Source organism: Rattus norvegicus, chromosome 2 (assembly GCF_021556685.1).
Source record: "Rattus norvegicus strain SHRSP/BbbUtx chromosome 2, alternate assembly SHRSP_T2T, whole genome shotgun sequence".
Classification (NCBI taxonomy): domain Eukaryota; kingdom Metazoa; phylum Chordata; class Mammalia; order Rodentia; family Muridae; genus Rattus; species Rattus norvegicus.
The window spans coordinates 118,428,890-118,442,351 of NC_141535.1; the positions used below are offsets into that span (position 1 = coordinate 118,428,890).

At 42.1% G+C, this 13,462-nt stretch overlaps 1 protein-coding gene and 1 long non-coding RNA gene across 6 annotated transcripts in view; one reads left to right on the forward strand and one right to left on the reverse strand.

Moving 5' to 3' along the window:
* LOC103691527 (uncharacterized) overlaps positions 1-13,462 on the forward strand; it is a 618,188-nt gene that overhangs the window by 189,260 nt on the left and 415,466 nt on the right. The gene's annotated exons all lie outside the window — the stretch shown is intronic.
* The window catches only part of LOC108349992 (uncharacterized), a 39,369-nt gene continuing 34,290 nt past the window's right edge, over positions 8,384-13,462 (reverse strand). The window contains exons 3-4 of the long non-coding RNA XR_015671575.1: positions 10,342-10,523; positions 8,384-8,713 (exon numbers count right to left, since the gene is read on the reverse strand). This is a non-coding gene — a long non-coding RNA (uncharacterized LOC108349992). The remainder of the gene's footprint in view (positions 8,714-10,341; positions 10,524-13,462) is intronic.

Genomic DNA, 13,462 nt, shown 5'->3' on the forward strand with positions numbered 1-13,462 from the left:
TGTTTCAGTCTTAGGGATATAAATAAGACTTCCTTCCCCCTCCTTCCTTTATACACAGCAGAGTGCATCTACTCTTAAAGATTTTTTTTTTTTTTTTGGGTAAGGTCAACTTTTGTAATTCCCCAAACTAATCATGGTAAAAGTTTGCCTACTAACTGTATACACGTAGGGAGCTAGCACCCCCTAGTGTATTAGAAACCCCAGAGATTTTGATCTGGCATTTAATAGTCTAATTTAAACAGTAAAGAGCAATACATTACATTGGGCGGGTTGCTAACTTTCTTCACTGATATTGTTATAGGGTATTTAGGCCTAGGTAAATTATTTTTAGAAGTTAATGGACATCAGAAATAAGCAAAAAGAGTGGCAATCCACTCTTCAGTACTGAGACCAGCAGTAGAAAAGTCATTGGCGTTTGAGCTGTTCGTATTTTAAGGCTGGAACCAACATAGAAATGTGTGGTCTTACAGCCAGCTCTCTAATCACACGTTCAGGAAATTTTAGTAGCTTACCAACTAACTGTTTATAGGAGGCTGTAACAGTGAAAGTGTCTGGATTTCTCTGCTTTGGGGAGCTGTTAATCTTGCGTGTTGCCTAATGAAACTGTAAACGGAAAATTATGGCTTCACTCCAGACAGTGAGAAGGCTTATTCCAACAGATGGCATCAAAACACCGTCTACACTGTGGCCGCTGATTGTTAATTGTGCCTGTGAAACAATCCTTTTAAACAGAGTAATGCATTTTATCGTCCAGATTACAGTTCTCTGCTTTTGGTTTTCTCAATGTGTATTAACATTTTCTGTAAGAAAGTGTAAGATTTAGTGATTGCCTAATTATCAGATTAAACAACAGAACAACAGCCAGCTCAATCATCTTTATGAACTGTGCACCAGGGAGACAGATAACTGCCATGCACATGTTTTAAAGACATGCTGTTTGAGAATGTTTGGGTTCTTACTAGGTTTGTATAAACCAGAAGAAATGGGCCAGGTCTAACCTCATCAAATAAAAATGGTATAAACAAAAACACCTTATGCACATGATAAATACTAACTATATGTTAAATATAGCTTGTTCTGGGAGGAAATGCATATAATTCACATAGAACTTTTAAATGAAGGAGAGCTGTGTGAGGCACAAAGAAAAGGACTATTCTCTTAAATATTTAGAAATTATAGTTTCAGTGAAATCCCACAAGCAAGAGGAGGTGTGGGTTTGGTGGCTCTGTGGGGAAAAAAACCATTCCAGAAACCCTCTTCCTTGATATGAGTAGCATCATGAAGGTGTATTATCTATTGGTTCTTTGGACTATTGATCTGGAACTGGGAGTGTAAGGTTTAAAGATTTAGAGAGAGTAGTTAGCGTGTGTCAACAGAAGGTAGCATTTGATTTATGAGTATTATAGCAGACTGTCCTCTCATGACTGAGACAGTGGATACTTATGAAATCAATGGCTTTACACTCCTGTTTTGATGCACTCTCATGACCACTGTGGCAGGAAGTAGAAAATAACCCCAATTTCTGGACATAGCTCAAGCCCATTTTTTTTCTTAAGGGCTCTACACCTGATCTGTAAATCCCTCCAAAGGAGGGCTCCACATGGAAGGCTAGTCATTAAAGCTTATGAACAATGACGTAGATGCCAGATGAAAACACCCCAGACTGAGAAAGATGTGAAACCACAAAACTACCCAAACATCACCAAAGCTAACTTCACAAGTTTGTGAGAAACTCTTGTTCAGAGCACAATTTCTAAAAAGATTTAGCATTCGGTCAAGCTGTCTCTTCCTGATTTTTGAGCCCGTAATAGATCAGAAAAGCAAGCTGCTAGAGGGGCTAACGGGGCCTGAGGCCAACACCTCACTCTGAAGTAAGAGGAAATCAGAGAAATTTGGTAACTACAGTGGGAAATCGGTTAACAATGAGCTGCCCCAGCCCGTGCCATCTCACCTATGACCAGCCTGAACCTTCCAGATATAAGATTTTTCATATCATGTACCCCCTGGTAAGATGAACCAGAGATAGGGTCTAGCATCGTAACCTCAATAGAATCATTAGAAAAGACAGGGAAATAAAAGGGAAGTCTACAAAGTAACTGACCAGTAACTCGCCAAGAGTAACGGGGTCATGACAGACCAGGCAGAGTCAGATCTGTCACTCATTGGGGAGACTAAGGAAACAGACGAGACCAATTTTAGGGTTCTGTATTAGGGCAAAACAAAGAAAGGCTATGAATAGAAAACTGGTAACATTTGAGTGAAGTTTGAAATTCAGTTAACAGTTTGATACCAATGCAATTTATTGATTTTAGTTGTTATATTATGGCTATGCAAATAAGAACTCTAAGAGGGATAGAACGAGGAGTTTATGTAGAAACTATACTTCACACCTTTTAAGCAGGCTACATTGTTTTGGGGTAAATTTTTTAAATTCTATAATCCTCCTGATGTTTACAGTTTGGGCCTATTTAATATACAGAGCATTTAAAAAAAAACCTATGTTACATCATGTATTGTATAAAGTAATCATTGATAGTATGAGCATAACGAAAGGTTATTTTCAATATAAAATAGAAGTCAAAACACGTACTACAGACATTTTATTATAAAATATTTGGAAACTAAATGATCAAGTTTTAGTAACTTTTGATAAATCTCTTTTATGAAAAACTAGATTAATTAATGAGGCCATGCTGTGGGTCATTGTTCTTCCAGTAGAACCATTGTTATTGGACCAGTCTCTCAACGCCCTCCTTCAATCCTCTGCCATATTAGAGATTTGTGTCCACTGTACAAAGAGCGCCCTTCGATTCTGATGCTGCGTATGCTTGGGGTTCTGAGTGAGCCCTTTGAAAGCCTTGTCTGCTTTACAACCAGAAGGGAGAGATTCATGCATTTGGAGCTCAGTTAGATATAGCTCTGGGCTCAGGTCCTTCTAGTAACAGCCTCTTCTTTTCCAAATAAAGTTCCAAGCAGCGATGTCACCAAAATCCTTGTGGACTGCTTGTGACTGGAGCCTGGTGTCTCGAATTGTTGAGAGCTCTGGTATCCTGCAGGAGGCTTGCCTTTTTTCTCAGCTACCATTTAGCAGGTTCTTCTCAGCTGTCAAAAACTTAAATTTGCTTGAGCAAACCATTGCATTCACTACTGGGAGGGCTTGTAAACAATATTTGTTGCACACCATTACAGTTTGATTTCTATCACTGTGATAAATACCATGTGACCAACTTGGGAGTAAAAGGGGTTTTATTTGTCTGTTTGTTTTATTTATTGATTGATTTGTTTGTTTGTTTTCTTATTGGTCCGAATCACAATCCATGGTTTTTGTAAAGGAAGTCAGGGTAGAAACTCAAGACAAGAACTAATGCAGAGGCCATGGGGGAGAGCTGCTCACTGGCTTGTTCCTCATGGCTTGCTCAGCCTGCTTTCTGACAGCACTCAGAACCACTTGCCTAGGGGTGACAGTGCATACAGTGGCCCGAACCCTCCCATCTCAGTCAATAATCCAAAAACAACCCTAGGGACTGACCCATGGGCCAATCTGATGGAGACATTTTCTCAACTGGGGTTCTTCCTTCCCAGGAGAGATGCTGCTGGAGGCAGAATTGGACTCGGGTTCTTCTGTATATTTCAAGAAACGCTTTCAAAGGCCCAGGTCAGATGATGCATACGATGGCAATGTCAGCAAGACCGTTTACACTGCAGTGTTTGAGCCAGCGTTTTCCATGCTTTGAAATTAAAGATTAATTTTTAATGTCAGATACCTCACAAAAGTCATGCAATAGCTAATGTAAGCTTATTTTATTTATCTTCTATGGTGTGTGTGTCTCTGTGTGTGTGTTCATATGGAAGCCAGAGGTCAATCTTGCGTACCATTCCTTAGGTACCATTCATCTTGCTTTATAAGACAGTCTCTCACTGGTCAGCTATTCCCCAGCTAGGCTAGGCCTGCTGAGCCCCAAAGAATGTCCTGTGTCTCTCTGCAATGCTGGGATTAGATAAGCCACCACACCCAGCGTTTTATATGGATACTGGGGACTTGAGTCCTCAGGCCTTTGTGGCAGGCCCTTTACTCCACTGAGCCTTGAAACATGTTTAATTATTATGATTAGTAGTAAAACACGTGGTAGCAGAAGACAAGTACAGTTTATTTTAAGTTGCTCTTTTTTACAACGATACTATCCATGTAATTTTGGATGGTAATAGCAAGCATATGTGAGTGGAATATAGGTCAGTGTGTGCTTATACACACAGGACTCCATATAACCTACCGTCACATTGGGGTTTGTCGGCGTTAGCCTGTGAGCCACAAGTCTGAAACATAAAAGCAACAGAAGGCTGCCTTGCCAGAGTCACCATCAGAAACCTCCGATAGGGCTTAAGGCATTTAGCCTCATAGGCTGGGCCATGGGGGTGGGGCGGGGGCTGGAACATGACCAAGGAAAGCCATGGAGAAGCAGGGATGAGATGAATACCATTGACTGGGGCTCAGGGGAAGGCTATGCTGGGTGGCTAGAAAAAAAAATGAATTGGTTAAATGAGGCAAGCAGAGATTATGGAGATTATTAAAATCTAAGCTTGAGAGTCACACACTCCTATTAAGGCAGAGCGTGGGAGGAGGACCCACCGAGCAGGGTTGTAATCCTGGTCTACTCATCATCAGACTCTGGCGTGTTAACTTTGGCACCTCAGCCGCCTGCATCAGTGCAACTGGGATAATGACATGTACCACTCAGGAAGAGAGCGTCTGCGGAACATCCCAGCGAGCGTTCGGTCTATTTGGGTTGAATCTGGAATGGAGAACTATCTAAGACTATTGAGCTGGGAGTCAGCATGAGGAAAGTGATATATTAAAGGAGATTAGGTTGGCAGCCAGGTTTGTGTTGGATTGGAGTCAGGAAAAACCACCAGAAAGCTGCCCCAGGGACCCAGGCTCAAACACTGAACAAAGGGCCCAATGGAGGTTGAGATGAAAACTGACCGGGTTTTTAGTTTGATAAGATATCAGGGATGGATGGACCTCGAGTAGTTTGGAGATTCGAGATGGCTACAAGGTATATCCAGACAGACAGCTGACACCCTGAAAAGGACAGAGAAGCTGAACTACAGGAGAAGGTATGACGTGGACTCAGTGAACGGCACTTGAGAGTCCACAGCTATGTAGGGATCAGCCCCAGACAGATGCAAAGGCAGTGATGGGGAAGCTTGAGCTGAGGTGGGGGAAGGAAGCCTGCTGATAGCGGCTGAGCCGGGAGGTAGGTTGGGTAGGAATTATAAGCAAAGGAAGACCAGAGACTCTGGATCATGCCCGTGCTATACCTCTCTTGAGGAGCTGTTTTAAAAGGTTGATTGATTCATTAATAAGGGGTAATAAGAAGAGGAAGAAATTTTAATCATCCTATAGGGATATTCACTTCACAGAGACGCTTTGGTCCAGAACTCACATGGGCTATAGACCCTTTTAAGAGGGGGACAGATAACTCACTAACGGCTCTCCTCTCAAGGCGAGGATTATGAGAGACTCCATTTGGGTTGTTCTTCACGGATCCTGGTGTAAATATGGTCACATGGCTAGGATTACTGACCAGCTAAGCTACATAGTAGCCTTGTCACTAGGGAAGTCCCTTGGCATTCAAATCCTTCTGGATTCAGCTTCTTCCCAGCATCACACAGTATTTCTCAGCTCCCATAGGGTATAGGTTTGGCCTCTAGGATAACAGCTCATAGGCTTGCCCTGAACTCTGACTTTTGTTACTCCTCCCCTTTGATCCCTCTTTTGGCATCCTTTAAGTATCAGCAACAATGCTCATCTGCCCAAAGACTATCATGGTTCTCCATCGAGAAAGAACTCAACTGTCAGCCTAGGTGCAGCACCATTTCTGCCTGCATTGCGTGATGTGTTACACACTTGCCTCCCACACACGACTTTGAACTCCACTGCAGGGGATGAGTCCGACTCAAAGGCTCCTCCCACACAGCACCTGGCCTTGTCCTTCACATGCTGAGAAGAGGATGACGCTTTCCCAGCCACATGTCAGTGCACGGGGATGGAAGGACAGCAGCCATTGAAAGCAGAGGGTGTGAGGGAAGAAGGAAGAACAGCTGGAGACAGTGGCCACCTCTGGAGGCCTGGAAGAAAGCAATGAGTTCTTTGCAGACTAGAGTCTCTGAGGCTGAGGAGAGGGTCGAGAATGCAAGGTATCCTTGAAGAGGTTGAGGTAAGGGCTTAGGTTTTAGGGACATGACTCAGTCAGGGTGACGTTGCTACACAGGATAGAGGCAACAGGTTAAAAAGCCCCAGAGAAGAAGTGTGGGTTATGGGTTATATTGAAAGGAAGACTACCCTGGGTTCGGTCCCCAGCTCCAAAAAAAAAGAACCAAAAAAAAAAAAAAAAAAGAACGGAAGACTACCCAGTCCAGGAATAGAATTTAAAATTTCCAAATGTGGCAAAGGGGAGGGGGATTGCTTCGGGAAAGAGAAAAATCATCTTAAACCCAATTAATCATTCCCCAAGTGGTTAAACACATAATAATCTGTAGCATTTGGCTACAGCCACCAAGTCTTCAAATGTGTTTAAGCAGTCACTTTTGGTAATGCAGGTAATCGGCAGGTTAGGGGCAGGAAGGATGACTTGGTGACTTTTAGTATAACAGTTTGGTGCTTTCATCCTCTAGGGATCCACAAACTTCATTATCTCCTACGAGTCTCACATTTCCTGTCAGGCAGGCAAAGGAAGTGAGGCTCCTGCCTGGATTCCTGTTGACTCCACAGCCCCTGCTGCACTTCTCATGGATGTGAAGAGATGTCTGGTGCATTTTGATTTCTTAGCTGCAACATGCATAACACCTGATGATGTTTGGCGGGAGCTCTGTGATCACGGGGCTTACTTTTCCATTCCTAGTCATTTCACCCATTGTGTGGACACAGTGTGTGTATCTACCAATGTGTGGGAGACAAATCAGCTGCTGAACAATTTGCCTCAGCAGCTACTGTTTCTAGAATGTTCCTGAAGAATGACTTGGTAGAAAAATTGGAGGGGGAGGAGATAGCTAAGGCATTAGAAACTAAGACAGAACTAGGCACCTCTAGCCTCTGGCCTCAGAAACTTTATTTGGGCCATACTGTTAACAAACCCCTAAACATGTGTTAAATTCTTACTCTGTAGTTTCTAAGAATATGTATATATTGAGAAATGGTGTCTTTATGGGTACACTTAAGTTAAATGAGGTTTGATCTTATAAGAAGAGAAGAATTTGGGGCTGGGAAGATGTCTCAGTCAATAGAATGCCCTAAGTTCAATCCCCTTAAACCATGTGAAAAGGCTGGATATGGCAGCACAGGCTTTAATCCCAGCCCTGAGGAGGTGGATCCTGAAGGATCCTTGAAGTTGTCTGCCCAGCTGGCCTTGCTGCCTTGGTGAGCTCTATATTCAGTGAGGCACTCTGTCGAAGAACAAGTCAAGGTTGACCTTGGTCTCTATGTGTGTGTGCACCTGCACACACCCATGTATCCATATGAATGTGTACCTGCCACGGAAAGACATAAACAATAAAAGGAGAGTTAAATCCACATGTGTTCAGGATAGTCGTGTAAGGGCTGAGGGCTGATATGTGTTGATTCACTCCAAATTTACAAATTCAAACTTAATGACCAGTGTTATAGGATTAAGAGGTGAAGTGTGAAGAAGTCCCCTTTGTACTCCTGCTCTCTATCAAGTGAAGATACAAGATTCTTTTCTGTCTTGTAGCTCTGTTCTCTACCATTGAGCATGACAGATGGAGCCATTTGTAAGGGAAAGGACCTCTGCAGACATTGTATATGTTCACATCTTGGTCTTGGATGGTTAGACAATATGGTTGTGAGCAATATATTTTTCGTTTGTATATACTGTCTTGACTGTGGTATTTTGTTATAGCTGTAGAAACACACTAGGACGGTGGCTATCTCTTCAAGCCAAGAAGAGGACCACAGAAGGAACCAATCTTTCTAACACCTTGATCTCGAACTTCCCAAAATTGTAGGGAAATGAAGTTTAGTTGTTTAAGGCACCCAGTCAATGGTGGTTTGTCATGACAGCCCTGGCTCCAACCTGAGGAAGACACCTGATAGTGACCTCTGATCTTCACATGCATGTACACATCTGCCCACATGTGTGCATAGCCTGTTATAGAACTAATATGCTTTCCCATAACCAATCACCCTCCACTTAGAGATCATTAAAGAAAAGCTCTTTATGAATGGTTCATGGCTTAGTTGTGGCTAATGCAGAAGAGGAAGCCAGCACTGAACAGAGATTTCCATCAGTTTTATGGAGTTTTATGGCTCCGGCTTACACTTTGATCAGGAAACATGTTTAACCAAGGTAGAAATTCCAAGGACTGATTGTTTGCACAAATGTGGAGATTTATTATGTAAACTATTATCTTAGTTACCTTGAAGTAGACCAAGGCTGCTTTCCCCCAAGATAGCTATTAGCCAAGAATTATCCTCTTCCTGATCAGAGAACCTGGACTGCTACTTTAGATAAGTTATACCTCATAGGACTTACTCTTAAACATGATCAGTAGACCCTTTACAACACCAACGTCTTATTCTCAGACTCTGCTGACAAACACAAACACAGTAACGTTCTGAGTAGAGTTTAAAGTGGGAAGAGAAACCCTGTGTTCAGGAGCCAATGCTTCTCTCTGTTCTGTGGTTCAGGAATGTCACCTGGAAGAGATTAATGTATAATATTAATTGTGTTTAAAATTAATTAATGATGAACATCTAAAATCAGAAAGCCAAGGGCCTATTTTTGAGCTGACGGTGTCTACAACATCATCAGGCAGATAAGTCAGAACAACTTCTAAAATTCTGTCCCATTTTAGTTCATGCTTCAGCTCCAGAATATTAAGAATCAATTTAACATCAAAGGAAACATTGTACCTTATGGTGTAAACACGAGTCCTTGGAAAAAGTATTAAGGAATTTCTAAGCTGGCTGCATCCCAAGCATGTTCCCCAAGCTACATGGTTTTTACCTTTTACCCTGAACATTCTACATGCCAAGCATCCTCTGAGGCCCACAGGAAAAATGTAACATCATTTCACAGACATAAACCAAGCATGACTGTCTGTCTTAGTTACGGTTCTATCACTCTGAAAACACTTCATGACCAAGACAACTTTTAAAAAATAAAACATTTAATTGGGCTTGCTTACAGTTTTGAAGAGTTTGTCCGTGATCACCATAGTGGGAAGCAGGTAAGGATCAGTTTTGCATGTATATCAGAGAGAGAGAGAGAGAGAGAGAGAGAGAGAGAGAGAGAGAGAGAGAGAGAGAGAGAGAGAGAGAGAAACTGGGTCTGGCTGTAAAAACATCAAAGCCTATCCCCAGTGACCCACCTCCTCCAACAAGGCCACACCTACTTTAGCAAGAACACACCCTTCATCATTCTCAAAACAGTTCCATTAACTGGGACTATGTGTTCAACAGTTCCACTAGCTATGTGCTCAAACTTGTGAGTCTATGGAGGCCATTCTTATTCAAACCACCACAGTGACTCAAAACTGCAATGCCAGCATGTGTGAGGCAGGGGCAGGGAATTGCTATGGGTTTGGGCAACAGAGGGAAACTGCTTCAAGAACACTAAATCAAATAATGCAAACAGTATCCACAAATTTCAGTTTTATAATTTGAGACCTCTGGGGAAGGATCAGATTTACTAATGCTGCTCCATTTCTACTCCATCTTGCCTCTTTGGCCTTGGGTAGAGAGCCAACACTGACAAGACAATCTTGCTTCCCAAGCCCAGGCTGCTCCATCTAGCCTTTGTCAGCCTAGGATGTGGTTTTTCATGATTTTCTTTGCTGTTTACAGAGGAAACTAGGAGAGGTGCTTCTAGCAAAATCCTTTCTGAAAGAGCCAGATAGAAACGTTGATAGTTGAGAACCATGATAGATCTGTGTCTATATATCTAATCTATGCTTATATCTATCTAATCTTTATCTATTTAGATATTACCAGACTTCAAGTTCGTGTCATTTGCAAATGAGCTCAGCACTGGGTTTCTCTTCTTGCCACCCACTGAGCAGCAGTACACATCCCACTCTGAGGGACTCACGTTTTGTATTTCCAAATTGGAAGCTAAATTTTGTAGGAGTTTTGAATAGGGTTGAAACACGAAACTGGTCTATTATTATGTTTCAGTACATGATGAAGGGGACAAGACTGTAGAACAAGACTATAGACTTCTTTTCATGACAAACATTGTCTGTGTGACAGTCTTCCTGAAACCACGGAAGAAGTAAACCATTGTCTAATTAGAAAGTAGTGAGGAGAGCAGTTGTTTTACTTACACTCTAGAAGAATGGTGTTTCCCACGAATGCATTGTTACTATGGATGTTCTGGGCAGTCCCTGCCGAGGTGTTAAAATGAGGACAGTTATGCTATAATACACCATAGGCTGCACTCTGGCGATGGACTTCAAGCTGTCTCTCAGCAGCTGAGTGGCCTGGGGAGTCATCTTGTCAATAACACCTAGAACCCAAACCAGAACCCAATCACCCGACAGGCACTCACAATACAACACAGCATTCCACTGGAAAGACCTGTTGGTTGTATAAGGGCATTGATTATTGAGCAGAATGCTGCTTATTTACTAAACCGTTGAAGGATCCATCACCTTGAACCCTAGAGTTGAACATGGGAGAGCATACGTGAACTGCTGTGACTGGGCAGTCAGAGCAAGTTCTTGGATCTGCTCATGCTAATCCCACAGATGCCAGGAGAAAGACCACCCACCTAGATCATGGCCAGATAAACCAAACTTTATGTTTTGTATACTTCAGAACCAAATTGGGAGGCTGTCTCCACAAAAGAAAGGCTTCATGAGATCAGCGTTGAGCCAAGTTTCATGCCGTTTTGCTATCTCTTTGTGTTCACCAGGATTATTTAATGGTCTTATAATCTTAGACATGACTTAGCTTTTCAACTGTGGTTTCCTACACTTTCTTGTCTGTCAAATTAGAAGTCAGAGCTCTTGTTTCTCCTTGGAAATATGCTTTTGTACAGGCCAATATTTGAGCTAATAGTGCCAAAACACTGGGAGTGGCAGCTTCACCAATAACCAGAATTAGAATAATCACAGTCAGAATCATTTTCACCTGCCTGGGCCACGAGGCTCTAAGGAAGTAGAGGCTTTTATGCCTATGTGGCAGAAAATGGGGGCTTCTGTCACTTCTTTTACTGTAGGCTTCAGTGATGCCAACCATCGGGCCAGCAAGATGGTTTAGCAATTAAAGGTGTTTGGTTTGCAAACCTGACAACCTGACTGTGACCCCCTAGAACCCACCTAAAGGTGGAAGGAGAGAACCAATTACACAGAGTAGTCCTCTGACCCCCACATCTGCACTGTGGCGTGCACAGCCCACCTCCCAGTAATAAATAATAGTGAATAAAATAAAATGATGTTGAGCTTAATGATGGAATGGGTGGTTTTCTCTTCCCTGATCTGCTCTAATGCAGATGATTATTGATAATAAAACTGATATTGTTCTTTGGATTCAAGAGTGCTTCATGGGGGGGTGAGAATGTGGAGGGAAATATTTCTGAGAAAGTGAGTTGATCCTGAGATTGCATGTTGAGTACCAACCGGGACAAGACAGCATCTGGGTGTTCTGCACACTGGGCATTCATTTCTCTACTCCAAGCATCTTGTGGCAAGGCACTTCTCACATCTGGAAAGTCTGCTGGTTTCCTTTCTCATGTTCACAGCCTGAAGCCTGCCGGAATAGGGGCTGCTGCTTTAAGCACTCATTTAGTAGTTGTTGGGTGGGATTGCTTAATTTAATAACTCAGCCAAAATGAGCAGCAGAGGAAAATCAGGAATTTATTTCCAAATATCCATACATTATATAATAATTCAAAAAATTGGAAGCCATTGTTTGTTTATTTTTCCCTTTGCTTTTTGGTGGTTCTTTTGTTTCTGGAGCAGGCTATGTTACTCCATCCAGACCCACCTTTAAACAATTCAGTAAAGCCATTGGAGTTCCGTGTGCAACGAGGCAGCAACGTAAAAAAGAGTGTGGCGTCTCCCTGCACCAGCCCTGTAAGGTTTCTCTTTCAACTATTTTCTGTTAAACCCTGTTTGCATTCTGGGGCATGTGGCAGAGGGCCTCTCTGCCTATATTTTTTTAAATTACATTTAGAAACAAGAATGACTGTTGTAGCTAAGCAAGTTCATAATTGTGATTCTGAGATTTAAATTCCGTCTTCTTCCTTGCTCTGGCTCTGTACCCACTCATGGGTGTAGAAAACAAGAATATTTTATTCTTGTTCTGATATGTCCTACTAATACATGTTTATGGAAGAAAATTGTCATAGTTATTAAAAGAGTCTATGACATTTTCTAAAGAGTGTGGGTATTGCCTGCACAGGCTGGCTGAATTCCAATTCGTATAATTACATTCGGCTGTCTGGTTACCTTAGCAATTCTCTCTCTTGCTCCCTGGGTTCTCACAGTGGCTAGCTTGGCTAAGATATCCCTGTTTGCTGTCCCCAGCTTTACATAATAGAAGCAGAGGCATTCTTGTCTTTAGAAATGTATTTTCTATCTAGTTGAACACACTTAAAATGTATGCATTTTGAAGTTAGTCAAGTCTGGCTTTCTAATCTGATTTTTATTTTCCTTTTTAGAATAGAGTAGGCCATAGAATTAGGGTAGGAAATTGTGATCCTTGATTTTTTTCTGTCTTTTGTCATATTAATTATTACTGTAGAAATTTAAGCAATTTCATGTTTATTTAATCTCACCTAACTCTGAATCAACATAGAATTTGTCAGAATGTTATTTTTCCTATACCCTGTCTTGAGGTAGAACGATGCATGGGTTTTATATTAAGCCTTTGAAAATGCTGAAGTTTGCCATTAGAAGGACTTCTCAATGGGGACTCATGCAACTGCTCATCAAGTGACACGAAGATGACATTCTATTTAGGTTGACAGTATTGGCTATTGGTGATCAGGTCTGGATTTTGAACGGTTGTGGAGAATTTATTATGCAAGCTCACAGAACTGTTTCATTAGAAAAATCTCAGTTTCTGGGCATTAGCAGACTGCTGTGGAGACAGCTGCCTTGGACCCCACCCCCACGCCCAGTTCAGTCTTGGAAAAACCTAAGGACCCCAGCAGGCCTGACCAAGGTTGTCATGGGATTGTTTTTGGATGGAGTGAAGGCCTCCTGGGCTCTTGAATAAGGCTGAGCTTCTGAAAGGGTAACACAGAACAGAGTTCCAAATTTGATCCTCTGTGTCTGGGAAAGTCACAGGCAGATACCACAGCCGCTGCTGCCTCTTATGGCCTACAGCAACAAGTACCTCAGAAGACAGCTACCTCACAGTGATAATCTATAGGGCCGACTTGAACTAGCTTCACATTTTAAAAGGTAAAAATTAATACAATGCCTTTCATAAAGAAAT